This window comes from Halichoeres trimaculatus, unplaced genomic scaffold, assembly GCF_033239565.1.
Source record: "Halichoeres trimaculatus isolate MK-OKI-2021-1 unplaced genomic scaffold, fHalTri1.1 fHalTri1_scaffold_9, whole genome shotgun sequence".
NCBI classification, from domain to species: Eukaryota; Metazoa; Chordata; class Actinopteri; order Labriformes; family Labridae; genus Halichoeres; species Halichoeres trimaculatus.
Window position 1 is genome coordinate 21,176,851 of NW_027437188.1, and position 21,790 is coordinate 21,198,640.

Below are 21,790 nucleotides of genomic sequence, written 5' to 3' on the forward strand. Positions count from 1 at the left end.
ACCTTTAAAGCTTGAAAAAAAGTTAGGCACTTTGAGTACAACTATCAGCCAGACTCTCCTGAGGCCAGGCACATTGAAGTCCATTTTTGGTTGCCCATGATGTCAGAAAGCATTTTGTGTTCTTGGTACTGACCAGTCCATTTCAGGGTCTTATGGTCATTGAAGGGCCCCTTGTATGAACTTTTGGCTTTGCTTGAAGGCAATGTTTCCACCATGGGTATTGTATTCAGTTGAAAGTCTATTGCAATCCTCCCTTGTGAAATCTTTTTCAACCTCACCAAGCTTGTCCTCTTTTAACTATCACAGTGTGAAAGGAGGCACACATGTCCATGAGGTATTTCACATGTATCTGTGCTCACAGAAGGAGCCGAAATAGCTCAGTTGGGAGAGCGTGAGACTGAAGATCTAAAGGTCCCTGGTTCAATCCCAGGTTTCAGCAGACAAGCCATGCCTGCACACATTTGTGTTTCCCTGTGTAAGCTCAGTGTGCCAAGTGATCAGAAAACCTTTAAAGCTTGAAAAAAAGGTAGGCACTTTGAGTCCAATTTTTAGCCAGACTCTCCTTAGGCCAGGCACATTGAAGTCCATTTTTGGTTGCCCATGATGTCAGAAAGAGTTTTCTGTTCTTGGTACTGACCAGTCCATTTCAGGGTCTTATGGTCATTGAAGGGCCCCTTGTATGAACTTTTGGCTTTGCTTGAAGGCAATGTTTCCACCATGGGTATTGTATTCAGTCCAAAGTCTATTGCAATCCTCACTTGTGAAATCTTTTTCAACCTCACCAAGCTTGTCCTCTTTCAACTATCACAGTGTGAAAGGAGGCACACGTGTCCATGAGGTATTTCACATGTATCTGTGCTCACAGAAGGAGCCGAAATAGCTCAGTTGGGAGAGCGTGAGACTGAAGATCTAAAGGTCCCTGGTTCAATCCCGGGTTTCGGCAGACAAGCCATGCCTGCACACATTTGTGTTTCCCTGTGTTAGCTCAGTGTACCAAGTGATCAGAAAACCTTTGTAGCTTGAAAAAAAGGTAGGCACTTTGAGTCCAATTTATAGCCAGACTCTCCTTAGGCCAGGCACATTGAAGTCCATTTTTGGTTGCCCATGATGTCAGAAAGCATTTTGTGTTCTTGGTTCCTACCAGTCTATTTCAGGGTCTTATGGTCATTGAAGGGCCCCTTGTATGAACTTTTGGCTTTGCTTGAAGGCAATGTTTCCACCATGGGTATTGTATTCAGTCCAAAGTCTATTGCAATCCTCCCTTGTGAAATCTTTTTCAACCTCACCAAGCTTGTCCTCTTTCAACTATCACAGTGTGAAAGGAGGCACACATGTCCATGAGGTATCTCACATGTATCTGTGCTCACAGAAAGAGCCGAAATAGCTCAGTTGGGAGAGCGTTAGACTGAAGATCTAAAGGTCCCTGGTTCAATCCCGGGTTTCGGCAGACAAGCCATGCCTGCACACATTTGTGTTTCCCTGTGTTAGCTCAGTGTGCCAAGTGATCAGAAAACCTTTGAAGCTTGAAAAAAAGGTAGGCACTTTGAGTCCAATTTATAGCCAGACTCTCCTTAGGCCAGGCACATTGAAGTCCATTTTTTGTTGCCCATGATGTCAGAAAGCATTTTGTGTTCTTGGTACTGACCAGTCCATTTCAGGGTCTCATGGTCATTGAAGGGCCCCTTGTATGAACTTTTGGCTTTGCTGGAAGGCAATGTTTCCACCATGGGTATTGTATTCAGTCCAAAGTCTATTGCAATCCTCCCTTGTGAAATCTTTTTCAACCTCACCAAGCTTGTCCTCTTTAAACTATCACAGTGTGAAAGGAGGCACACATGTCCATGAGGTATTTCACATGTATCTGTGCTCACAGAAGGAGCCGAAATAGCTCAGTTGGGAGAGCGTGAGACTGAAGATCTAAAGGTCCCTGGTTCAATCCCAGGTTTCAGCAGACAAGCCATGCCTGCACACATTTGTGTTTCCCTGTGTAAGCTCAGTGTGCCAAGTGATCAGAAAACCTTTGAAGCTTGAAAAAAAGGTAGGCACTTTGAGTCCAATTTTTAGCCAGACTCTCCTTATGCCAGGCACATTGAAGTCCATTTTTTGTTGCCCATGATGTCAGAAAGCATTTTGTGTTCTTGGTACTGACCAGTCCATTTCAGGGTCCCATGGTCATTGAAGGGCCCCTTGTATGAACTTTTGGCTTTGCTTGAAGGCAATGTTTCCACCATGGGTATTGTATTCAGTCCAAAGTCTATTGCAATCCTCCCTTGTGAAATCTTTTTCAACCTCACCAAGCTTGTCCTCTTTCAACTATCACAGTGTGAAAGGAGGCACACATGTCCATGAGGTATTTCACATGTATCTGTGCTCACAGAAGGAGCCGAAATAGCTCAGTTGGGAGAGCGTTAGACTGAAGATCTAAAGGTCCCTGGTTCAATCCCGGGTTTTGGCAGACAAGCCATGCCTGCACACATTTGTGTTTCCCTGTGTTAGCTCAGTGTGCCAAGTGATCAGAAAACCTTTGAAGCTTGAAAAAAAGGTAGGCACTTTGAGTCCAATTTTTAGCCAGACTCTCCTGAGGCAAGGCACATTGAAGTCCATTTTTGGTTGCCCATGATGTCAGAAAGAGTTTTCTGTTCTTGGTACTGACCAGTCCATTTCAGGGTCCCATGGTCATTGAAGGGCCCCTTGTATGAACTTTTGGCTTTGCTTGAAGGCAATGTTTCCACCATGGGTATTGTATTAAGTCCAAAGTCTATTGCAATCCTCCCTTGTGAAATCTTTTTCAACCTCACCAAGCTTGTCCTCTTTCAACTATCACAGTGTGAAAGGAGACACACATGTCCATGAGGTATTTCACATGTATCTGTGCTCACAGAAGGAGCCAAAATAGCTCAGTTGGGAGAGCGTTAGACTAAAGATCTAAAGGTCCCTGGTTCAATCCCGGGTTTCGGCAGACAAGCCATGCCTGCACACATTTGTGTTTCCCTGTGTTAGCTCAGTGTGCCAAGTGATCAGAAAACCTTTGAAGCTTGAAAAAAAGGTAGCCACTTTGAGTCCAACTTTTAGCCAGACTCTCCTTAGGCCAGGCACATTGAAGTCCATTTTTGGTTGCCCATGATGTCAGAAAGAGTTTTCTGTTCTTGGTACTGACCAGTCCATTTCAGGGTCCCATGGTCATTGAAGGGCCCCTTGTATGAACTTTTGGCTTTGCTTGAAGGCAATGTTTCCACCATGGGTATTGTATTCAGTCCAAAGTCTATTGCAATCCTCCCTTGTGAAATCTTTTTCAACCTCACCAAGCTTGTCCTCTTTCAACTATCACAGTGTGAAAGGAGGCACACATGTCAATGAGGTATCTCACAGGTATCTGTGCTCACAGAAGGAGCCGAAATAGCTCAGTTGGGAGAGCGTTAGACTGAAGATCTAAAGGTCCCTGGTTCAATCCCGGGTTTCGGCAGACAAGCCATGCCTGCACACATTTGTGTTTCCCTGTGTTAGCTCAGTGTGCCAAGTGATCAGAAAACCTTTGAAGCTTGAAAAAAAGGTAGGCACTTTGAGTCCAATTTTTAGCCAGACTCTCCTGAGGCAAGGCACATTGAAGTCCATTTTTGGTTGCCCATGATGTCAGAAAGCATTTTGTGTTCTTGGTTCCTACCAGTCTATTTCAGGGTCTTATGGTCATTGAAAGGGCCTTGTATGAACTTTGGGCTTTGCTTGAAGACAATGTTTCCATCATGGGTATTGTTTTCAGTCCAAAGTCTATTGCAATCCTCCCCTGTGAAATCTTTTTCAACCTCACCAAGCTTGTCCTCTTTCAACTATCACAGTGTGAAAGGAGGCACACATGTCCATGAGGTATTTCACATGTATCTGTGCTCACAGAAGGAGCCGAAATAGCTCAGTTGGGAGAGCGTGAGACTGAAGATCTAAAGGTCCCTGGTTCAATCCCGGGTTTTGGCAGACAAGCCATGCCTGCACATGTGTGTTACCCTGGGTCATCTCAGTGTGCCAAGTGATCAGAAAACCTTTAAAGCTTGAAAAAAAGTTAGGCACATTGAGTACAACTATCAGCCAGACTCTCCTGAGGCCAGGCACATTGAAGTCCATTTTTGGTTGCCCATGATGTCAGAAAGCATTTTGTGTTCTTGGTTCCTACCAGTCTATTTCAGGGTCTTATGGTCATTGAAGGGCCCCTTGTATGAACTTTTGGCTTTGCTTGAAGGCAATGTTTCCACCATGGGTATTGTATTCAGTCCAAAGTCTATTGCAATCCTCCCTTGTGAAATCTTTTTCAACCTCACCAAGCTTGTCCTCTTTCAACTATCACAGTGTGAAAGGAGGCACACATGTCCATGAGGTATCTCACAGGTATCTGTGCTCACAGAAGGAGCCGAAATAGCTCAGTTGGGAGAGCGTTAGACTGAAGATCTAAAGGTCCCTGGTTCAATCCCAGGTTTCAGCAGACAAGCCATGCCTGCACACATTTGTGTTTCCCTGTGTAAGCTCAGTGTGCCAAGTGATCAGAAAACCTTTGAAGCTTGAAAAAAAGGTAGGCACTTTGAGTCCAATTTTTAGCCAGACTCTCCTGAGGCAAGGCACATTGAAGTCCATTTTTGGTTGCCCATGATGTCAGAAAGAGTTTTCTGTTCTTGGTACTGACCAGTCCATTTCAGGGTCCCATGGTCATTGAAGGGCCCCTTGTATGAACTTTTGGCTTTGCTTGAAGGCAATGTTTCCACCATGGGTATTGTATTAAGTCCAAAGTCTATTGCAATCCTCCCTTGTGAAATCTTTTTCAACCTCACCAAGCTTGTCCTCTTTCAACTATCACAGTGTGAAAGGAGACACACATGTCCATGAGGTATTTCACATGTATCTGTGCTCACAGAAGGAGCCAAAATAGCTCAGTTGGGAGAGCGTTAGACTAAAGATCTAAAGGTCCCTGGTTCAATCCCGGGTTTCGGCAGACAAGCCATGCCTGCACACATTTGTGTTTCCCTGTGTTAGCTCAGTGTGCCAAGTGATCAGAAAACCTTTGAAGCTTGAAAAAAAGGTAGGCACTTTGAGTCCAACTTTTAGCCAGACTCTCCTTAGGCCAGGCACATTGAAGTCCATTTTTGGTTGCCCATGATGTCAGAAAGAGTTTTCTGTTCTTGGTACTGACCAGTCCATTTCAGGGTCCCATGGTCATTGAAGGGCCCCTTGTATGAACTTTTGGCTTTGCTTGAAGGCAATGTTTCCACCATGGGTATTGTATTCAGTCCAAAGTCTATTGCAATCCTCCCTTGTGAAATCTTTTTCAACCTCACCAAGCTTGTCCTCTTTCAACTATCACAGTGTGAAAGGAGGCACACATGTCAATGAGGTATCTCACAGGTATCTGTGCTCACAGAAGGAGCCGAAATAGCTCAGTTGGGAGAGCGTTAGACTAAAGATCTAAAGGTCCCTGGTTCAATCCCGGGTTTCGGCAGACAAGCCATGCCTGCACACATTTGTGTTTCCCTGTGTTAGCTCAGTGTGCCAAGTGATCAGAAAACCTTTGAAGCTTGAAAAAAAGGTAGGCACTTTGAGTCCAACTTTTAGCCAGACTCTCCTTAGGCCAGGCACATTGAAGTCCATTTTTGGTTGCCCATGATGTCAGAAAGAGTTTTCTGTTCTTGGTACTGACCAGTCCATTTCAGGGTCCCATGGTCATTGAAGGGCCCCTTGTATGAACTTTTGGCTTTGCTTGAAGGCAATGTTTCCACCATGGGTATTGTATTCAGTCCAAAGTCTATTGCAATCCTCCCTTGTGAAATCTTTTTCAACCTCACCAAGCTTGTCCTCTTTCAACTATCACAGTGTGAAAGGAGGCACACATGTCAATGAGGTATCTCACAGGTATCTGTGCTCACAGAAGGAGCCGAAATAGCTCAGTTGGGAGAGCGTTAGACTGAAGATCTAAAGGTCCCTGGTTTAATCCCGGGTTTCGGCAGACAAGCCATGCCTGCACACATTTGTGTTTCCCTGTGTTAGCTCAGTGTGCCAAGTGATCAGAAAACCTTTGAAGCTTGAAAAAAAGGTAGGCACTTTGAGTCCAATTTTTAGCCAGACTCTCCTGAGGCAAGGCACATTGAAGTCCATTTTTGGTTGCCCATGATGTCAGAAAGCATTTTGTGTTCTTGGTTCCTACCAGTCTATTTCAGGGTCTTATGGTCATTGAAAGGGCCTTGTATGAACTTTGGGCTTTGCTTGAAGACAATGTTTCCATCATGGGTATTGTTTTCAGTCCAAAGTCTATTGCAATCCTCCCCTGTGAAATCTTTTTCAACCTCACCAAGCTTGTCCTCTTTCAACTATCACAGTGTGAAAGGAGGCACACATGTCCATGAGGTATTTCACATGTATCTGTGCTCACAGAAGGAGCCGAAATAGCTCAGTTGGGAGAGCGTGAGACTGAAGATCTAAAGGTCCCTGGTTCAATCCCGGGTTTTGGCAGACAAGCCATGCCTGCACATGTGTGTTACCCTGGGTCATCTCAGTGTGCCAAGTGATCAGAAAACCTTTAAAGCTTGAAAAAAAGTTAGGCACTTTGAGTACAACTATCAGCCAGACTCTCCTGAGGCCAGGCACATTGAAGTCCATTTTTGGTTGCCCATGATGTCAGAAAGCATTTTGTGTTCTTGGTTCCTACCAGTCTATTTCAGGGTCTTATGGTCATTGAAGGGCCCCTTGTATGAACTTTTGGCTTTGCTTGAAGGCAATGTTTCCACCATGGGTATTGTATTCAGTCCAAAGTCTATTGCAATCCTCCCTTGTGAAATCTTTTTCAACCTCACCAAGCTTGTCCTCTTTCAACTATCACAGTGTGAAAGGAGGCACACATGTCCATGAGGTATCTCACAGGTATCTGTGCTCACAGAAGGAGCCGAAATAGCTCAGTTGGGAGAGCGTTAGACTGAAGATCTAAAGGTCCCTGGTTCAATCCCAGGTTTCAGCAGACAAGCCATGCCTGCACACATTTGTGTTTCCCTGTGTAAGCTCAGTGTGCCAAGTGATCAGAAAACCTTTGAAGCTTGAAAAAAAGTTAGGCACTTTGAGTCCAATTTTTAGCCAGACTCTCCTGAGGCAAGGCACATTGAAGTCCATTTTTGGTTGCCCATGATGTCAGAAAGAGTTTTCTGTTCTTGGTACTGACCAGTCCATTTCAGGGTCCCATGGTCATTGAAGGGCCCCTTGTATGAACTTTTGGCTTTGCTTGAAGACAATGTTTCCACCATGGGTATTGTATTCAGTCCAAAGTCTATTGCAATCCTCCCTTGTGAAATCTTTTTCAACCTCACCAAGCTTGTCCTCTTTCAACTATCACAGTGTGAAAGGAGACACACATGTCCATGTGGTATTTCGCATGTATCTGTGCTCACAGAAGGAGCCAAAATAGCTCAGTTGGGAGAGCGTTAGACTGAAGATCTAAAGGTCCCTGGTTCAATCCCGGGTTTCGGCAGACAAGCCATGCCTGCACACATTTGTGTTTCCCTGTGTTAGCTCAGTGTGCCGAGTGATCAGAAAACCTTTGAAGCTTGAAAAAAAGGTAGGCACTTTGAGTCCAATTTTTAGCCAGACTCTCCTGAGGCAAGGCACATTGAAGTCCATTTTTGGTTGCCCATGATGTCAGAAAGAGTTTTCTGTTCTTGGTACTGACCAGTCCATTTCAGGGTCCCATGGTCATTGAAGGGCCCCTTGTATGAACTTTTGGCTTTGCTGGAAGGCAATGTTTCCACCATGGGTATTGTATTCAGTCCAAAGTCTATTGCAATCCTCCCTTGTGAAATCTTTTTCAACCTCACCAAGCTTGTCCTCTTTAAACTATCACAGTGTGAAAGGAGGCACACATGTCCATGAGGTATCTCACAGGTATCTGTGCTCACAGAAGGAGCCGAAATAGCTCAGTTGGGAGAGCGTTAGACTGAAGATCTAAAGGTCCCTGGTTCAATCCCAGGTTTCAGCAGACAAGCCATGCCTGCACACATTTGTGTTTCCCTGTGTAAGCTCAGTGTGCCAAGTGATCAGAAAACCTTTGAAGCTTGAAAAAAAGGTAGGCACTTTGAGTCCAATTTTTAGCCAGACTCTCCTTATGCCAGGCACATTGAAGTCCATTTTTGGTTGCCCATGATGTCAGAAAGCATTTTGTGTTCTTGGTTCCTACCAGTCTATTTCAGGGTCTTATGGTCATTGAAGGGCCCCTTGTATGAACTTTTGGCTTTGCTTGAAGGCAATGTTTCCACCATGGGTATTGTATTCAGTCCAAAGTCTATTGCAATCCTCCCTTGTGAAATCTTTTTCAACCTCACCAAGCTTGTCCTCTTTCAACTATCACAGTGTGAAAGGAGGCACACATGTCCATGAGGTATTTCACATGTATCTGTGCTCACAGAAGGAGCCGAAATAGCTCAGTTGGGAGAGCGTTAGACTGAAGATCTAAAGGTCCCTGGTTCAATCCCGGGTTTCGGCAGACAAGCCATGCCTGCACACATTTGTGTTTCCCTGTGTTAGCTCAGTGTGCCAAGTAATCAGAAAACCTTTGAAGCTTGAAAAAAAGGTAGGCACTTTGAGTCCAACTTTTAGCCAGACTCTCCTTAGGCCAGGCACATTGAAGTCCATTTTTGGTTGCCCATGATGTCAGAAAGAGTTTTCTGTTCTTGGTACTGACCAGTCCATTTCAGGGTCCCATGGTCATTGAAGGGCCCCTTGTATGAACTTTTGGCTTTGCTTGAAGGCAATGTTTCCACCATGGGTATTGTATTCAGTCCAAAGTCTATTGCAATCCTCCCTTGTGAAATCTTTTTCAACCTCACCAAGCTTGTCCTCTTTCAACTATCACAGTGTGAAAGGAGGCACACATGTCCATGAGGTATTTCACATGTATCTGTGCTCACAGAAGGAGCCGAAATAGCTCAGTTGGGAGAGCGTTAGACTGAAGATCTAAAGGTCCCTGGTTCAATCCCGGGTTTCGGCAGACAAGCCATGCCTGCACACATTTGTGTTTCCCTGTGTTAGCTCAGTGTGCCAAGTGATCAGAAAACCTTTGAAGCTTGAAAAAAAGGTAGGCACTTTGAGTCCAATTTTTAGCCAGACTCTCCTGAGGCAAGGCACATTGAAGTCCATTTTTGGTTGCCCATGATGTCAGAAAGCATTTTGTGTTCTTGGTTCCTACCAGTCTATTTCAGGGTCTTATGGTATTTGAAAGGGCCTTGTATGAACTTTGGGCTTTGCTTGAAGACAATGTTTCCATCATGGGTATTGTTTTCAGTCCAAAGTCTATTGCAATCCTCCCCTGTGAAATCTTTTTCAACCTCACCAAGCTTGTCCTCTTTCAACTATCACAGTGTGAAAGGAGGCACACATGTCCATGAGGTATCTCACATGTATCTGTGCTGACAGAAGGAGCCGAAATAGCTCAGTTGGGAGAGCGTTAGACTGAAGATCTAAAGGTCCCTGGTTCAATCCCGGGTTTCGGCAGACAAGCCATGCCTGCACACATTTGTGTTTCCCTGTGTTAGCTCAGTGTGCCAAGTGATCAGAAAACCTTTGAAGCTTGAAAAAAAGGTAGGCACTTTGAGTCCAATTTATAGCCAGACTCTCCTTAGGCCAGGCACATTGAAGTCCATTTTTTGTTGCCCATGATGTCAGAAAGCATTTTGTGTTCTTGGTACTGACCAGTCCATTTCAGGGTCTCATGGTCATTGAAGGGCCCCTTGTATGAACTTTTGGCTTTGTTGGAAGGCAATGTTTCCACCATGGGTATTGTATTCAGTCCAAAGTCTATTGCAATCCTCCCTTGTGAAATCTTTTTCAACCTCACCAAGCTTGTCCTCTTTAAACTATCACAGTGTGAAAGGAGGCACACATGTCCATGAGGTATCTCACATGTATCTGTGCTCACAGAAGGAGCCGAAATAGCTCAGTTGGGAGAGCGTTAGACTGAAGATCTAAAGGTCCCTGGTTCAATCCCGGGTTTCGGCAGACAAGCCATGCCTGCACACATTTGTGTTTCCCTGTGTTAGCTCAGTGTGCCAAGTGATCAGAAAACCTTTGAAGCTTGAAAAAAAGGTAGGCACTTTGAGTCCAATTTATAGCCAGACTCTCCTTAGGCCAGGCACATTGAAGTCCATTTTTTGTTGCCCATGATGTCAGAAAGCATTTTGTGTTCTTGGTACTGACCAGTCCATTTCAGGGTCTCATGGTCATTGAAGGGCCCCTTGTATGAACTTTTGGCTTTGTTGGAAGGCAATGTTTCCACCATGGGTATTGTATTCAGTCCAAAGTCTATTGCAATCCTCCCTTGTGAAATCTTTTTCAACCTCACCAAGCTTGTCCTCTTTAAACTATCACAGTGTGAAAGGAGGCACACATGTCCATGAGGTATCTCACAGGTATCTGTGCTCACAGAAGGAGCCGAAATAGCTCAGTTGGGAGAGCGTTAGACTGAAGATCTAAAGGTCCCTGGTTCAATCCCAGGTTTCAGCAGACAAGCCATGCCTGCACACATTTGTGTTTCCCTGTGTAAGCTCAGTGTGCCAAGTGATCAGAAAACCTTTGAAGCTTGAAAAAAAGGTAGGCACTTTGAGTCCAATTTTTAGCCAGACTCTCCTGAGGCAAGGCACATTGAAGTCCATTTTTGGTTGCCCATGATGTCAGAAAGCATTTTGTGTTCATGGTTCCTACCAGTCTATTTCAGGGTCTTATGGTCATTGAAGGGCCCCTTGTATGAACTTTTGGCTTTGCTTGAAGGCAATGTTTCCACCATGGGTATTGTATTCAGTCCAAAGTCTATTGCAATCCTCCCTTGTGAAATCTTTTTCAACCTCACCAAGCTTGTCCTCTTTCAACTATCACAGTGTGAAAGGAGGCACACATGTCCATGAGGTATTTCACATGTATCTGTGCTCACAGAAGGAGCCGAAATAGCTCAGTTGGGAGAGCGTTAGACTGAAGATCTAAAGGTCCCTGGTTCACTCCCGGGTTTTGGCAGAAAAGCCATGCCTGCACACATTTGTGTTTCCCTGTGTTAGCTCAGTGTGCCAAGTGATCAGAAAACCTTTGAAGCTTGAAAAAAAGGTAGGCACTTTGAGTCCAACTTTTAGCCAGACTCTCCTGAGGCAAGGCACATTGAAGTCCATTTTTGGTTGCCCATGATGTCAGAAAGAGTTTTCTGTTCTTGGTACTGACCAGTCCATTTCAGGGTCCCATGGTCATTGAAGGGCCCCTTGTATGAACTTTTGGCTTTGCTTGAAGGCAATGTTTCCACCATGGGTATTGTATTCAGTCCAAAGTCTATTGCAATCCTCCCTTGTGAAATCTTTTTCAACCTCACCAAGCTTGTCCTCTTTCAACTATCACAGTGTGAAAGGAGACACACATGTCCATGAGGTATTTCACATGTATCTGTGCTCACAGAAGGAGCCAAAATAGCTCAGTTGGGAGCGCGTTAGACTAAAGATCCAAATGTCCCTGGTTCAATCCCGGGTTTCGGCAGACAAGCCATGCCTGCACACATTTGTGTTTCCCTGTGTTAGCTCAGTGTGCCAAGTGATCAGAAAACCTTTGAAGCTTGAAAAAAAGGTAGGCACTTTGAGTCCAACTTTTAGCCAGACTCTCCTTAGGCCAGGCACATTGAAGTCCATTTTTGGTTGCCCATGATGTCAGAAAGCATTTTGTGTTCTTGGTACTGACCAGTCCATTTCAGGGTCCCATGGTCATTGAAGGGCCCCTTGTATGAACTTTTGGCTTTGCTTGAAGGCAATGTTTCCACCATGGGTATTGTATTCAGTCCAAAGTCTATTGCAATCCTCCCTTGTGAAATCTTTTTCAACCTCACCAAGCTTGTCCTCTTTCAACTATCACAGTGTGAAAGGAGGCACACATGTCCATGAGGTATCTCACAGGTATCTGTGCTCACAGAAGGTGCCGAAATAGCTCAGTTGGGAGAGCGTTAGACTGAAGATCTAAAGGTCCCTGGTTCAATCCCGGGTTTTGGCAGACAAGCCATGCCTGCACATGTGTGTTACCCTGGGTCATCTCAGTGTGCCAAGTGATCAGAAAACCTTTAAAGCTCGAAAAAAAGTTAGGCACTTTGAGTCCAACTATCAGCCAGACTCTCCTGAGGCCAAGCACATTGAAGTCCATTTTTGGTTGCACATGATGTCAGAAAGAGTTTTCTGTTCTTGGTACTGACCAGTCCATTTCACGGTCCCATTGTCATTGAAGGGCCCCTTGTATGAACTTTTGGCTTTGCTTGAAGGCAATGTTTCCACCATGGGTATTGTATGCAGTCCAAAGTCTATTGCAATCCTCCCTTGTGAAATCTTTTTCAACCTCACCAAGCTTGTCCTCTTTCAACTATCACAGTGTGAAAGGAGGCACACATTTCCATGAGGTATCTCACAGGTATCTGTGCTCACAGAAGGAGCCGAAATAGCTCAGTTGGGAGAGCGTTAGACTGAAGATCTAAAGGTCCCTGGTTCAATCCCGGGTTTCGGCAGACAAGCCATGCCTGCACACATTTGTGTTTCCCTGAGTTAGCTCAGTGTGCCAAGTGATCAGAAAACCTTTGAAGCTTTGAAAAAAAGGTAGGCGCTTTGAGTCCAATTTTAAGCCAGACTCTCCTTAGGCCAGGCACATTGAAGTCCATTTTTGGTTGCCCATGATGTCAGAAAGCATTTTGTGTTCTTGGTTCCTACCAGTCTATTTCAGGGTCTTATGGTCATTGAAGGGCCCCTTGTATGAACTTTTGGCTTTGCTTGAAGGCAATGTTTCCACCATGGGTATTGTATTCAGTCCAAAGTCTATTGCAATCCTCCCTTGTGAAATCTTTTTCAACCTCACCAAGCTTGTCCTCTTTCAACTATCACAGTGTGAAAGGAGGCACACATGTCCATGAGGTATTTCACATGTATCTGTGCTCACAGAAAGAGCCGAAATAGCTCAGTTGGGAGAGCGTGAGACTAAAGATCTAAAGGTCCCTGGTTCAATCCCAGGTTTCAGCAGACAAGCCATGCCTGCACACATTTGTGTTTCCCTGTGTAAGCTCAGTGTGCCAAGTGATCAGAAAACCTTTGAAGCTTGAAAAAAAGGTAGGCACTTTGAGTCCAATTTTTAGCCAGACTCTCCTTATGCCAGGCACATTGAAGTCCATTTTTTGTTGCCCATGATGTCAGAAAGCATTTTGTGTTCTTGGTACTGACCAGTCCATTTCAGGGTCCCATGGTCATTGAAGGGCCCCTTGTATGAACTTTTGGCTTGGCTTGAAGGCAATGTTTCCACCATGGGTATTGTATTCAGTCCAAAGTCTATTGCAATCCTCCCTTGTGAAATCTTTTTCAACCTCACCAAGCTTGTCCTCTTTAAACTATCACAGTGTGAAAGGAGGCACACGTGTCCATGAGGTATTTCACATGTATCTGTGCTCACAGAAGGAGCCGAAATAGCTCAGTTGGGGGAGCGTGAGACTGAAGATCTAAAGGTCCCTGGTTCAATCCCGGGTTTTGGCAGACAAGCCATGCCTGCACATGTGTGTTACCCTGGGTCATCTCAGTGTGCCAAGTGATCAGAAAACCTTTAAAGCTTGAAAAAAAGTTAGGCACTTTGAGTACAACTATCAGCCAGACTCTCCTGAGGCCAGGCACATTGAAGTCCATTTTTGGTTGCCCATGATGTCAGAAAGCATTTTGTGTTCTTGGTACTGACCAGTCCATTTCAGGGTCTTATGGTCATTGAAGGGCCCCTTGTATGAACTTTTGGCTTTGCTTGAAGGCAATGTTTCCACCATGGGTATTGTATTCAGTTGAAAGTCTATTGCAATCCTCCCTTGTGAAATCTTTTTCAACCTCACCAAGCTTGTCCTCTTTTAACTATCACAGTGTGAAAGGAGGCACACATGTCCATGAGGTATTTCACATGTATCTGTGCTCACAGAAGGAGCCGAAATAGCTCAGTTGGGAGAGCGTGAGACTGAAGATCTAAAGGTCCCTGGTTCAATCCCAGGTTTCAGCAGACAAGCCATGCCTGCACACATTTGTGTTTCCCTGTGTAAGCTCAGTGTGCCAAGTGATCAGAAAACCTTTGAAGCTTGAAAAAAAGGTAGGCACTTTGAGTCCAATTTTTAGCCAGACTCTCCTTATGCCAGGCACATTGAAGTCCATTATTTGTTGCCCATGATGTCAGAAAGCATTTTGTGTTCTTGGTACTGACCAGTCCATTTCAGGGTCCCATGGTCATTGAAGGGCCCCTTGTATGAACTTTTGGCTTTGCTTGAAGGCAATGTTTCCACCATGGGTATTGTATTCAGTCCAAAGTCTATTGCAATCCTCCCTTGTGAAATCTTTTTCAACCTCACCAAGCTTGTCCTCTTTAAACTATCACAGTGTGAAAGGAGGCACACGTGTCCATGAGGTATTTCACATGTATCTGTGCTCACAGAAGGAGCCGAAATAGCTCAGTTGGGAGAGCGTGAGACTGAAGATCTAAAGGTCCCTGGTTCAATCCCGGGTTTCGGCAGACAAGCCATGCCTGCACACATTTGTGTTTCCCTGTGTTAGCTCAGTGTACCAAGTGATCAGAAAACCTTTGTAGCTTGAAAAAAAGGTAGGCACTTTGAGTCCAATTTATAGCCAGACTCTCCTTAGGCCAGGCACATTGAAGTCCATTTTTGGTTGCCCATGATGTCAGAAAGCATTTTGTGTTCTTGGTTCCTACCAGTCTATTTCAGGGTCTTATGGTCATTGAAGGGCCCCTTGTATGAACTTTTGGCTTTGCTTGAAGGCAATGTTTCCACCATGGGTATTGTATTCAGTCCAAAGTCTATTGCAATCCTCCCTTGTGAAATCTTTTTCAACCTCACCAAGCTTGTCCTCTTTCAACTATCACAGTGTGAAAGGAGGCACACATGTCCATGAGGTATCTCACATGTATCTGTGCTCACAGAAAGAGCCGAAATAGCTCAGTTGGGAGAGCGTGAGACTGAAGATCTAAAGGTCCCTGGTTCAATCCCGGGTTTTGGCAGACAAGCCATGCCTGCACATGTGTGTTACCCTGGGTCATCTCAGTGTGCCAAGTGATCAGAAAACCTTTAAAGCTTGAAAAAAAGTTAGGCACTTTGAGTACAACTATCAGCCAGACTCTCCTGAGGCCAGGCACATTGAAGTCCATTTTTGGTTGCCCATGATGTCAGAAAGCATTTTGTGTTCTTGGTTCCTACCAGTCTATTTCAGGGTCTTATGGTCATTGAAGGGCCCCTTGTATGAACTTTTGGCTTTGCTTGAAGGCAATGTTTCCACCATGGGTATTGTATTCAGTCCAAAGTCTATTGCAATCCTCCCTTGTGAAATCTTTTTCAACCTCACCAAGCTTGTCCTCTTTCAACTATCACAGTGTGAAAGGAGGCACACATGTCCATGAGGTATCTCACAGGTATCTGTGCTCACAGAAGGAGCCGAAATAGCTCAGTTGGGAGAGCGTTAGACTGAAGATCTAAAGGTCCCTGGTTCAATCCCAGGTTTCAGCAGACAAGCCATGCCTGCACACATTTGTGTTTCCCTGTGTAAGCTCAGTGTGCCAAGTGATCAGAAAACCTTTGAAGCTTGAAAAAAAGGTAGGCACTTTGAGTCCAATTTTTAGCCAGACTCTCCTGAGGCAAGGCACATTGAAGTCCATTTTTGGTTGCCCATGATGTCAGAAAGAGTTTTCTGTTCTTGGTACTGACCAGTCCATTTCAGGGTCCCATGGTCATTGAAGGGCCCCTTGTATGAACTTTTGGCTTTGCTTGAAGGCAATGTTTCCACCATGGGTATTGTATTAAGTCCAAAGTCTATTGCAATCCTCCCTTGTGAAATCTTTTTCAACCTCACCAAGCTTGTCCTCTTTCAACTATCACAGTGTGAAAGGAGACACACATGTCCATGAGGTATTTCACATGTATCTGTGCTCACAGAAGGAGCCAAAATAGCTCAGTTGGGAGAGCGTTAGACTAAAGATCTAAAGGTCCCTGGTTCAATCCCGGGTTTCGGCAGACAAGCCATGCCTGCACACATTTGTGTTTCCCTGTGTTAGCTCAGTGTGCCAAGTGATCAGAAAACCTTTGAAGCTTGAAAAAAAGGTAGGCACTTTGAGTCCAACTTTTAGCCAGACTCTCCTTAGGCCAGGCACATTGAAGTCCATTTTTGGTTGCCCATGATGTCAGAAAGAGTTTTCTGTTCTTGGTACTGACCAGTCCATTTCAGGGTCCCATGGTCATTGAAGGGCCCCTTGTATGAACTTTTGGCTTTGCTTGAAGGCAATGTTTCCACCATGGGTATTGTATTCAGTCCAAAGTCTATTGCAATCCTCCCTTGTGAAATCTTTTTCAACCTCACCAAGCTTGTCCTCTTTCAACTATCACAGTGTGAAAGGAGGCACACATGTCAATGAGGTATCTCACAGGTATCTGTGCTCACAGAAGGAGCCGAAATAGCTCAGTTGGGAGAGCGTTAGACTAAAGATCTAAAGGTCCCTGGTTCAATCCCGGGTTTCGGCAGACAAGCCATGCCTGCACACATTTGTGTTTCCCTGTGTTAGCTCAGTGTGCCAAGTGATCAGAAAACCTTTGAAGCTTGAAAAAAAGGTAGGCACTTTGAGTCCAACTTTTAGCCAGACTCTCCTTAGGCCAGGCACATTGAAGTCCATTTTTGGTTGCCCATGATGTCAGAAAGAGTTTTCTGTTCTTGGTACTGACCAGTCCATTTCAGGGTCCCATGGTCATTGAAGGGCCCCTTGTATGAACTTTTGGCTTTGCTTGAAGGCAATGTTTCCACCATGGGTATTGTATTCAGTCCAAAGTCTATTGCAATCCTCCCTTGTGAAATCTTTTTCAACCTCACCAAGCTTGTCCTCTTTCAACTATCACAGTGTGAAAGGAGGCACACATGTCAATGAGGTATCTCACAGGTATCTGTGCTCACAGAAGGAGCCGAAATAGCTCAGTTGGGAGAGCGTTAGACTGAAGATCTAAAGGTCCCTGGTTTAATCCCGGGTTTCGGCAGACAAGCCATGCCTGCACACATTTGTGTTTCCCTGTGTTAGCTCAGTGTGCCAAGTGATCAGAAAACCTTTGAAGCTTGAAAAAAAGGTAGGCACTTTGAGTCCAATTTTTAGCCAGACTCTCCTGAGGCAAGGCACATTGAAGTCCATTTTTGGTTGCCCATGATGTCAGAAAGCATTTTGTGTTCTTGGTTCCTACCAGTCTATTTCAGGGTCTTATGGTCATTGAAAGGGCCTTGTATGAACTTTGGGCTTTGCTTGAAGACAATGTTTCCATCATGGGTATTGTTTTCAGTCCAAAGTCTATTGCAATCCTCCCCTGTGAAATCTTTTTCAACCTCACCAAGCTTGTCCTCTTTCAACTATCACAGTGTGAAAGGAGGCACACATGTCCATGAGGTATTTCACATGTATCTGTGCTCACAGAAGGAGCCGAAATAGCTCAGTTGGGAGAGCGTGAGACTGAAGATCTAAAGGTCCCTGGTTCAATCCCGGGTTTTGGCAGACAAGCCATGCCTGCACATGTGTGTTACCCTGGGTCATCTCAGTGTGCCAAGTGATCAGAAAACCTTTAAAGCTTGAAAAAAAGTTAGGCACTTTGAGTACAACTATCAGCCAGACTCTCCTGAGGCCAGGCACATTGAAGTCCATTTTTGGTTGCCCATGATGTCAGAAAGCATTTTGTGTTCTTGGTTCCTACCAGTCTATTTCAGGGTCTTATGGTCATTGAAGGGCCCCTTGTATGAACTTTTGGCTTTGCTTGAAGGCAATGTTTCCACCATGGGTATTGTATTCAGTCCAAAGTCTATTGCAATCCTCCCTTGTGAAATCTTTTTCAACCTCACCAAGCTTGTCCTCTTTCAACTATCACAGTGTGAAAGGAGGCACACATGTCCATGAGGTATCTCACAGGTATCTGTGCTCACAGAAGGAGCCGAAATAGCTCAGTTGGGAGAGCGTTAGACTGAAGATCTAAAGGTCCCTGGTTCAATCCCAGGTTTCAGCAGACAAGCCATGCCTGCACACATTTGTGTTTCCCTGTGTAAGCTCAGTGTGCCAAGTGATCAGAAAACCTTTGAAGCTTGAAAAAAAGGTAGGCACTTTGAGTCCAATTTTTAGCCAGACTCTCCTGAGGCAAGGCACATTGAAGTCCATTTTTGGTTGCCCATGATGTCAGAAAGAGTTTTCTGTTCTTGGTACTGACCAGTCCATTTCAGGGTCCCATGGTCATTGAAGGGCCCCTTGTATGAACTTTTGGCTTTGCTTGAAGACAATGTTTCCACCATGGGTATTGTATTCAGTCCAAAGTCTATTGCAATCCTCCCTTGTGAAATCTTTTTCAACCTCACCAAGCTTGTCCTCTTTCAACTATCACAGTGTGAAAGGAGACACACATGTCCATGTGGTATTTCGCATGTATCTGTGCTCACAGAAGGAGCCAAAATAGCTCAGTTGGGAGAGCGTTAGACTGAAGATCTAAAGGTCCCTGGTTCAATCCCGGGTTTCGGCAGACAAGCCATGCCTGCACACATTTGTGTTTCCCTGTGTTAGCTCAGTGTGCCAAGTGATCAGAAAACCTTTGAAGCTTGAAAAAAAGGTAGGCACTTTGAGTCCAATTTTTAGCCAGACTCTCCTGAGGCAAGGCACATTGAAGTCCATTTTTGGTTGCCCATGATGTCAGAAAGAGTTTTCTGTTCTTGGTACTGACCAGTCCATTTCAGGGTCCCATGGTCATTGAAGGGCCCCTTGTATGAACTTTTGGCTTTGCTGGAAGGCAATGTTTCCACCATGGGTATTGTATTCAGTCCAAAGTCTATTGCAATCCTCCCTTGTGAAATCTTTTTCAACCTCACCAAGCTTGTCCTCTTTAAACTATCACAGTGTGAAAGGAGGCACACATGTCCATGAGGTATCTCACAGGTATCTGTGCTCACAGAAGGAGCCGAAATAGCTCAGTTGGGAGAGCGTTAGACTGAAGATCTAAAGGTCCCTGGTTCAATCCCAGGTTTCAGCAGACAAGCCATGCCTGCACACATTTGTGTTTCCCTGTGTAAGCTCAGTGTGCCAAGTGATCAGAAAACCTTTGAAGCTTGAAAAAAAGGTAGGCACTTTGAGTCCAATTTTTAGCCAGACTCTCCTTATGCCAGGCACATTGAAGTCCATTTTTGGTTGCCCATGATGTCAGAAAGCATTTTGTGTTCTTGGTTCCTACCAGTCTATTTCAGGGTCTTATGGTCATTGAAGGGCCCCTTGTATGAACTTTTGGCTTTGCTTGAAGGCAATGTTTCCACCATGGGTATTGTATTCAGTCCAAAGTCTATTGCAATCCTCCCTTGTGAAATCTTTTTCAACCTCACCAAGCTTGTCCTCTTTCAACTATCACAGTGTGAAAGGAGGCACACATGTCCATGAGGTATTTCACATGTATCTGTGCTCACAGAAGGAGCCGAAATAGCTCAGTTGGGAGAGCGTTAGACTGAAGATCTAAAGGTCCCTGGTTCAATCCCGGGTTTCGGCAGACAAGCCATGCCTGCACACATTTGTGTTTCCCTGTGTTAGCTCAGTGTGCCAAGTAATCAGAAAACCTTTGAAGCTTGAAAAAAAGGTAGGCACTTTGAGTCCAACTTTTAGCCAGACTCTCCTTAGGCCAGGCACATTGAAGTCCATTTTTGGTTGCCCATGATGTCAGAAAGAGTTTTCTGTTCTTGGTACTGACCAGTCCATTTCAGGGTCCCATGGTCATTGAAGGGCCCCTTGTATGAACTTTTGGCTTTGCTTGAAGGCAATGTTTCCACCATGGGTATTGTATTCAGTCCAAAGTCTATTGCAATCCTCCCTTGTGAAATCTTTTTCAACCTCACCAAGCTTGTCCTCTTTCAACTATCACAGTGTGAAAGGAGGCACACATGTCCATGAGGTATTTCACATGTATCTGTGCTCACAGAAGGAGCCGAAATAGCTCAGTTGGGAGAGCGTTAGACTGAAGATCTAAAGGTCCCTGGTTCAATCCCGGGTTTCGGCAGACAAGCCATGCCTGCACACATTTGTGTTTCCCTGTGTTAGCTCAGTGTGCCAAGTGATCAGAAAACCTTTGAAGCTTGAAAAAAAGGTAGGCACTTTGAGTCCAATTTTTAGCCAGACTCTCCTGAGGCAAGGCACATTGAAGTCCATTTTTGGTTGCCCATGATGTCAGAAAGCATTTTGTGTTCTTGGTTCCTACCAGTCTATTTCAGGGTCTTATGGTATTTGAAAGGGCCTTGTATGAACTTTGGGCTTTGCTTGAAGACAATGTTTCCATCATGGGTATTGTTTTCAGTCCAAAGTCTATTGCAATCCTCCCCTGTGAAATCTTTTTCAACCTCACCAAGCTTGTCCTCTTTCAACTATCACAGTGTGAAAGGAGGCACACATGTCCATGAGGTATCTCACATGTATCTGTGCTCACAGAAGGAGCCGAAATAGCTCAGTTGGGAGAGCGTTAGACTGAAGATCTAAAGGTCCCTGGTTCAATCCCGGGTTTCGGCAGACAAGCCATGCCTGCACACATTTGTGTTTCCCTGTGTTAGCTCAGTGTGCCAAGTGATCAGAAAACCTTTGAAGCTTGAAAAAAAGGTAGGCACTTTGAGTCCAATTTATAGCCAGACTCTCCTTAGGCCAGGCACATTGAAGTCCATTTTTTGTTGCCCATGATGTCAGAAAGCATTTTGTGTTCTTGGTACTGACCAGTCCATTTCAGGGTCTCATGGTCATTGAAGGGCCCCTTGTATGAACTTTTGGCTTTGTTGGAAGGCAATGTTTCCACCATGGGTATTGTATTCAGTCCAAAGTCTATTGCAATCCTCCCTTGTGAAATCTTTTTCAACCTCACCAAGCTTGTCCTCTTTAAACTATCACAGTGTGAAAGGAGGCACACATGTCCATGAGGTATCTCACAGGTATCTGTGCTCACAGAAGGAGCCGAAATAGCTCAGTTGGGAGAGCGTTAGACTGAAGATCTAAAGGTCCCTGGTTCAATCCCAGGTTTCAGCAGACAAGCCATGCCTGCACACATTTGTGTTTCCCTGTGTAAGCTCAGTGTGCCAAGTGATCAGAAAACCTTTGAAGCTTGAAAAAAAGGTAGGCACTTTGAGTCCAATTTTTAGCCAGACTCTCCTGAGGCAAGGCACATTGAAGTCCATTTTTGGTTGCCCATGATGTCAGAAAGCATTTTGTGTTCATGGTTCCTACCAGTCTATTTCAGGGTCTTATGGTCATTGAAGGGCCCCTTGTATGAACTTTTGGCTTTGCTTGAAGGCAATGTTTCCACCATGGGTATTGTATTCAGTCCAAAGTCTATTGCAATCCTCCCTTGTGAAATCTTTTTCAACCTCACCAAGCTTGTCCTCTTTCAACTATCACAGTGTGAAAGGAGGCACACATGTCCATGAGGTATTTCACATGTATCTGTGCTCACAGAAGGAGCCGAAATAGCTCAGTTGGGAGAGCGTTAGACTGAAGATCTAAAGGTCCCTGGTTCACTCCCGGGTTTTGGCAGAAAAGCCATGCCTGCACACATTTGTGTTTCCCTGTGTTAGCTCAGTGTGCCAAGTGATCAGAAAACCTTTGAAGCTTGAAAAAAAGGTAGGCACTTTGAGTCCAACTTTTAGCCAGACTCTCCTGAGGCAAGGCACATTGAAGTCCATTTTTGGTTGCCCATGATGTCAGAAAGAGTTTTCTGTTCTTGGTACTGACC

The 21,790-nt window shown here is 44.8% G+C and overlaps 39 non-coding genes across 39 annotated transcripts; all 39 read left to right on the top strand.

The window, feature by feature from the left end:
* Nucleotides 1-870: 870 nt before the first annotated feature.
* Nucleotides 871-943, top strand: trnaf-gaa (transfer RNA phenylalanine (anticodon GAA)). The gene has a single exon. It is a non-coding gene; the product is annotated as a tRNA-Phe (tRNA).
* Nucleotides 944-1,374: 431 nt separating this feature from the next.
* On the top strand, nt 1,375-1,447 carry trnaf-gaa (transfer RNA phenylalanine (anticodon GAA)). The gene has a single exon. It is a non-coding gene; the product is annotated as a tRNA-Phe (tRNA).
* Nucleotides 1,448-2,382: 935 nt separating this feature from the next.
* Nucleotides 2,383-2,455, top strand: trnaf-gaa (transfer RNA phenylalanine (anticodon GAA)). Its single transcript has one exon. It is a non-coding gene; the product is annotated as a tRNA-Phe (tRNA).
* Nucleotides 2,456-2,886: 431 nt separating this feature from the next.
* On the top strand, nt 2,887-2,959 carry trnaf-aaa (transfer RNA phenylalanine (anticodon AAA)). Its single transcript has one exon. It is a non-coding gene; the product is annotated as a tRNA-Phe (tRNA).
* Nucleotides 2,960-3,390: 431 nt separating this feature from the next.
* Nucleotides 3,391-3,463, top strand: trnaf-gaa (transfer RNA phenylalanine (anticodon GAA)). The gene has a single exon. It is a non-coding gene; the product is annotated as a tRNA-Phe (tRNA).
* Nucleotides 3,464-3,893: 430 nt separating this feature from the next.
* trnaf-gaa (transfer RNA phenylalanine (anticodon GAA)) lies at nt 3,894-3,966 on the top strand. The gene has a single exon. It is a non-coding gene; the product is annotated as a tRNA-Phe (tRNA).
* A 429-nt stretch (nt 3,967-4,395) lies between these two features.
* On the top strand, nt 4,396-4,468 carry trnaf-gaa (transfer RNA phenylalanine (anticodon GAA)). The gene has a single exon. It is a non-coding gene; the product is annotated as a tRNA-Phe (tRNA).
* Nucleotides 4,469-4,899: 431 nt separating this feature from the next.
* On the top strand, nt 4,900-4,972 carry trnaf-aaa (transfer RNA phenylalanine (anticodon AAA)). The gene has a single exon. It is a non-coding gene; the product is annotated as a tRNA-Phe (tRNA).
* Nucleotides 4,973-5,403: 431 nt separating this feature from the next.
* trnaf-aaa (transfer RNA phenylalanine (anticodon AAA)) lies at nt 5,404-5,476 on the top strand. The gene has a single exon. It is a non-coding gene; the product is annotated as a tRNA-Phe (tRNA).
* A 431-nt stretch (nt 5,477-5,907) lies between these two features.
* Nucleotides 5,908-5,980, top strand: trnaf-gaa (transfer RNA phenylalanine (anticodon GAA)). The gene has a single exon. It is a non-coding gene; the product is annotated as a tRNA-Phe (tRNA).
* Nucleotides 5,981-6,410: 430 nt separating this feature from the next.
* On the top strand, nt 6,411-6,483 carry trnaf-gaa (transfer RNA phenylalanine (anticodon GAA)). The gene has a single exon. It is a non-coding gene; the product is annotated as a tRNA-Phe (tRNA).
* A 429-nt stretch (nt 6,484-6,912) lies between these two features.
* trnaf-gaa (transfer RNA phenylalanine (anticodon GAA)) lies at nt 6,913-6,985 on the top strand. Its single transcript has one exon. It is a non-coding gene; the product is annotated as a tRNA-Phe (tRNA).
* Nucleotides 6,986-7,416: 431 nt separating this feature from the next.
* trnaf-gaa (transfer RNA phenylalanine (anticodon GAA)) lies at nt 7,417-7,489 on the top strand. The gene has a single exon. It is a non-coding gene; the product is annotated as a tRNA-Phe (tRNA).
* Nucleotides 7,490-7,920: 431 nt separating this feature from the next.
* On the top strand, nt 7,921-7,993 carry trnaf-gaa (transfer RNA phenylalanine (anticodon GAA)). Its single transcript has one exon. It is a non-coding gene; the product is annotated as a tRNA-Phe (tRNA).
* A 431-nt stretch (nt 7,994-8,424) lies between these two features.
* Nucleotides 8,425-8,497, top strand: trnaf-gaa (transfer RNA phenylalanine (anticodon GAA)). The gene has a single exon. It is a non-coding gene; the product is annotated as a tRNA-Phe (tRNA).
* Nucleotides 8,498-8,928: 431 nt separating this feature from the next.
* On the top strand, nt 8,929-9,001 carry trnaf-gaa (transfer RNA phenylalanine (anticodon GAA)). Its single transcript has one exon. It is a non-coding gene; the product is annotated as a tRNA-Phe (tRNA).
* Nucleotides 9,002-9,431: 430 nt separating this feature from the next.
* trnaf-gaa (transfer RNA phenylalanine (anticodon GAA)) lies at nt 9,432-9,504 on the top strand. The gene has a single exon. It is a non-coding gene; the product is annotated as a tRNA-Phe (tRNA).
* A 431-nt stretch (nt 9,505-9,935) lies between these two features.
* Nucleotides 9,936-10,008, top strand: trnaf-gaa (transfer RNA phenylalanine (anticodon GAA)). The gene has a single exon. It is a non-coding gene; the product is annotated as a tRNA-Phe (tRNA).
* A 431-nt stretch (nt 10,009-10,439) lies between these two features.
* trnaf-gaa (transfer RNA phenylalanine (anticodon GAA)) lies at nt 10,440-10,512 on the top strand. Its single transcript has one exon. It is a non-coding gene; the product is annotated as a tRNA-Phe (tRNA).
* A 431-nt stretch (nt 10,513-10,943) lies between these two features.
* trnaf-gaa (transfer RNA phenylalanine (anticodon GAA)) lies at nt 10,944-11,016 on the top strand. Its single transcript has one exon. It is a non-coding gene; the product is annotated as a tRNA-Phe (tRNA).
* A 431-nt stretch (nt 11,017-11,447) lies between these two features.
* trnaf-aaa (transfer RNA phenylalanine (anticodon AAA)) lies at nt 11,448-11,520 on the top strand. Its single transcript has one exon. It is a non-coding gene; the product is annotated as a tRNA-Phe (tRNA).
* Nucleotides 11,521-11,951: 431 nt separating this feature from the next.
* trnaf-gaa (transfer RNA phenylalanine (anticodon GAA)) lies at nt 11,952-12,024 on the top strand. Its single transcript has one exon. It is a non-coding gene; the product is annotated as a tRNA-Phe (tRNA).
* A 429-nt stretch (nt 12,025-12,453) lies between these two features.
* Nucleotides 12,454-12,526, top strand: trnaf-gaa (transfer RNA phenylalanine (anticodon GAA)). The gene has a single exon. It is a non-coding gene; the product is annotated as a tRNA-Phe (tRNA).
* Nucleotides 12,527-12,958: 432 nt separating this feature from the next.
* trnaf-aaa (transfer RNA phenylalanine (anticodon AAA)) lies at nt 12,959-13,031 on the top strand. Its single transcript has one exon. It is a non-coding gene; the product is annotated as a tRNA-Phe (tRNA).
* Nucleotides 13,032-14,468: 1,437 nt separating this feature from the next.
* Nucleotides 14,469-14,541, top strand: trnaf-gaa (transfer RNA phenylalanine (anticodon GAA)). The gene has a single exon. It is a non-coding gene; the product is annotated as a tRNA-Phe (tRNA).
* A 431-nt stretch (nt 14,542-14,972) lies between these two features.
* Nucleotides 14,973-15,045, top strand: trnaf-gaa (transfer RNA phenylalanine (anticodon GAA)). Its single transcript has one exon. It is a non-coding gene; the product is annotated as a tRNA-Phe (tRNA).
* Nucleotides 15,046-15,474: 429 nt separating this feature from the next.
* On the top strand, nt 15,475-15,547 carry trnaf-gaa (transfer RNA phenylalanine (anticodon GAA)). The gene has a single exon. It is a non-coding gene; the product is annotated as a tRNA-Phe (tRNA).
* A 431-nt stretch (nt 15,548-15,978) lies between these two features.
* On the top strand, nt 15,979-16,051 carry trnaf-aaa (transfer RNA phenylalanine (anticodon AAA)). The gene has a single exon. It is a non-coding gene; the product is annotated as a tRNA-Phe (tRNA).
* Nucleotides 16,052-16,482: 431 nt separating this feature from the next.
* On the top strand, nt 16,483-16,555 carry trnaf-aaa (transfer RNA phenylalanine (anticodon AAA)). The gene has a single exon. It is a non-coding gene; the product is annotated as a tRNA-Phe (tRNA).
* Nucleotides 16,556-16,986: 431 nt separating this feature from the next.
* trnaf-gaa (transfer RNA phenylalanine (anticodon GAA)) lies at nt 16,987-17,059 on the top strand. Its single transcript has one exon. It is a non-coding gene; the product is annotated as a tRNA-Phe (tRNA).
* Nucleotides 17,060-17,489: 430 nt separating this feature from the next.
* Nucleotides 17,490-17,562, top strand: trnaf-gaa (transfer RNA phenylalanine (anticodon GAA)). Its single transcript has one exon. It is a non-coding gene; the product is annotated as a tRNA-Phe (tRNA).
* Nucleotides 17,563-17,991: 429 nt separating this feature from the next.
* trnaf-gaa (transfer RNA phenylalanine (anticodon GAA)) lies at nt 17,992-18,064 on the top strand. The gene has a single exon. It is a non-coding gene; the product is annotated as a tRNA-Phe (tRNA).
* A 431-nt stretch (nt 18,065-18,495) lies between these two features.
* trnaf-gaa (transfer RNA phenylalanine (anticodon GAA)) lies at nt 18,496-18,568 on the top strand. Its single transcript has one exon. It is a non-coding gene; the product is annotated as a tRNA-Phe (tRNA).
* A 431-nt stretch (nt 18,569-18,999) lies between these two features.
* On the top strand, nt 19,000-19,072 carry trnaf-gaa (transfer RNA phenylalanine (anticodon GAA)). The gene has a single exon. It is a non-coding gene; the product is annotated as a tRNA-Phe (tRNA).
* A 431-nt stretch (nt 19,073-19,503) lies between these two features.
* Nucleotides 19,504-19,576, top strand: trnaf-gaa (transfer RNA phenylalanine (anticodon GAA)). The gene has a single exon. It is a non-coding gene; the product is annotated as a tRNA-Phe (tRNA).
* Nucleotides 19,577-20,007: 431 nt separating this feature from the next.
* trnaf-gaa (transfer RNA phenylalanine (anticodon GAA)) lies at nt 20,008-20,080 on the top strand. The gene has a single exon. It is a non-coding gene; the product is annotated as a tRNA-Phe (tRNA).
* Nucleotides 20,081-20,510: 430 nt separating this feature from the next.
* trnaf-gaa (transfer RNA phenylalanine (anticodon GAA)) lies at nt 20,511-20,583 on the top strand. Its single transcript has one exon. It is a non-coding gene; the product is annotated as a tRNA-Phe (tRNA).
* A 431-nt stretch (nt 20,584-21,014) lies between these two features.
* On the top strand, nt 21,015-21,087 carry trnaf-gaa (transfer RNA phenylalanine (anticodon GAA)). The gene has a single exon. It is a non-coding gene; the product is annotated as a tRNA-Phe (tRNA).
* Nucleotides 21,088-21,518: 431 nt separating this feature from the next.
* On the top strand, nt 21,519-21,591 carry trnaf-gaa (transfer RNA phenylalanine (anticodon GAA)). The gene has a single exon. It is a non-coding gene; the product is annotated as a tRNA-Phe (tRNA).
* Nucleotides 21,592-21,790: the final 199 nt, after the last annotated feature.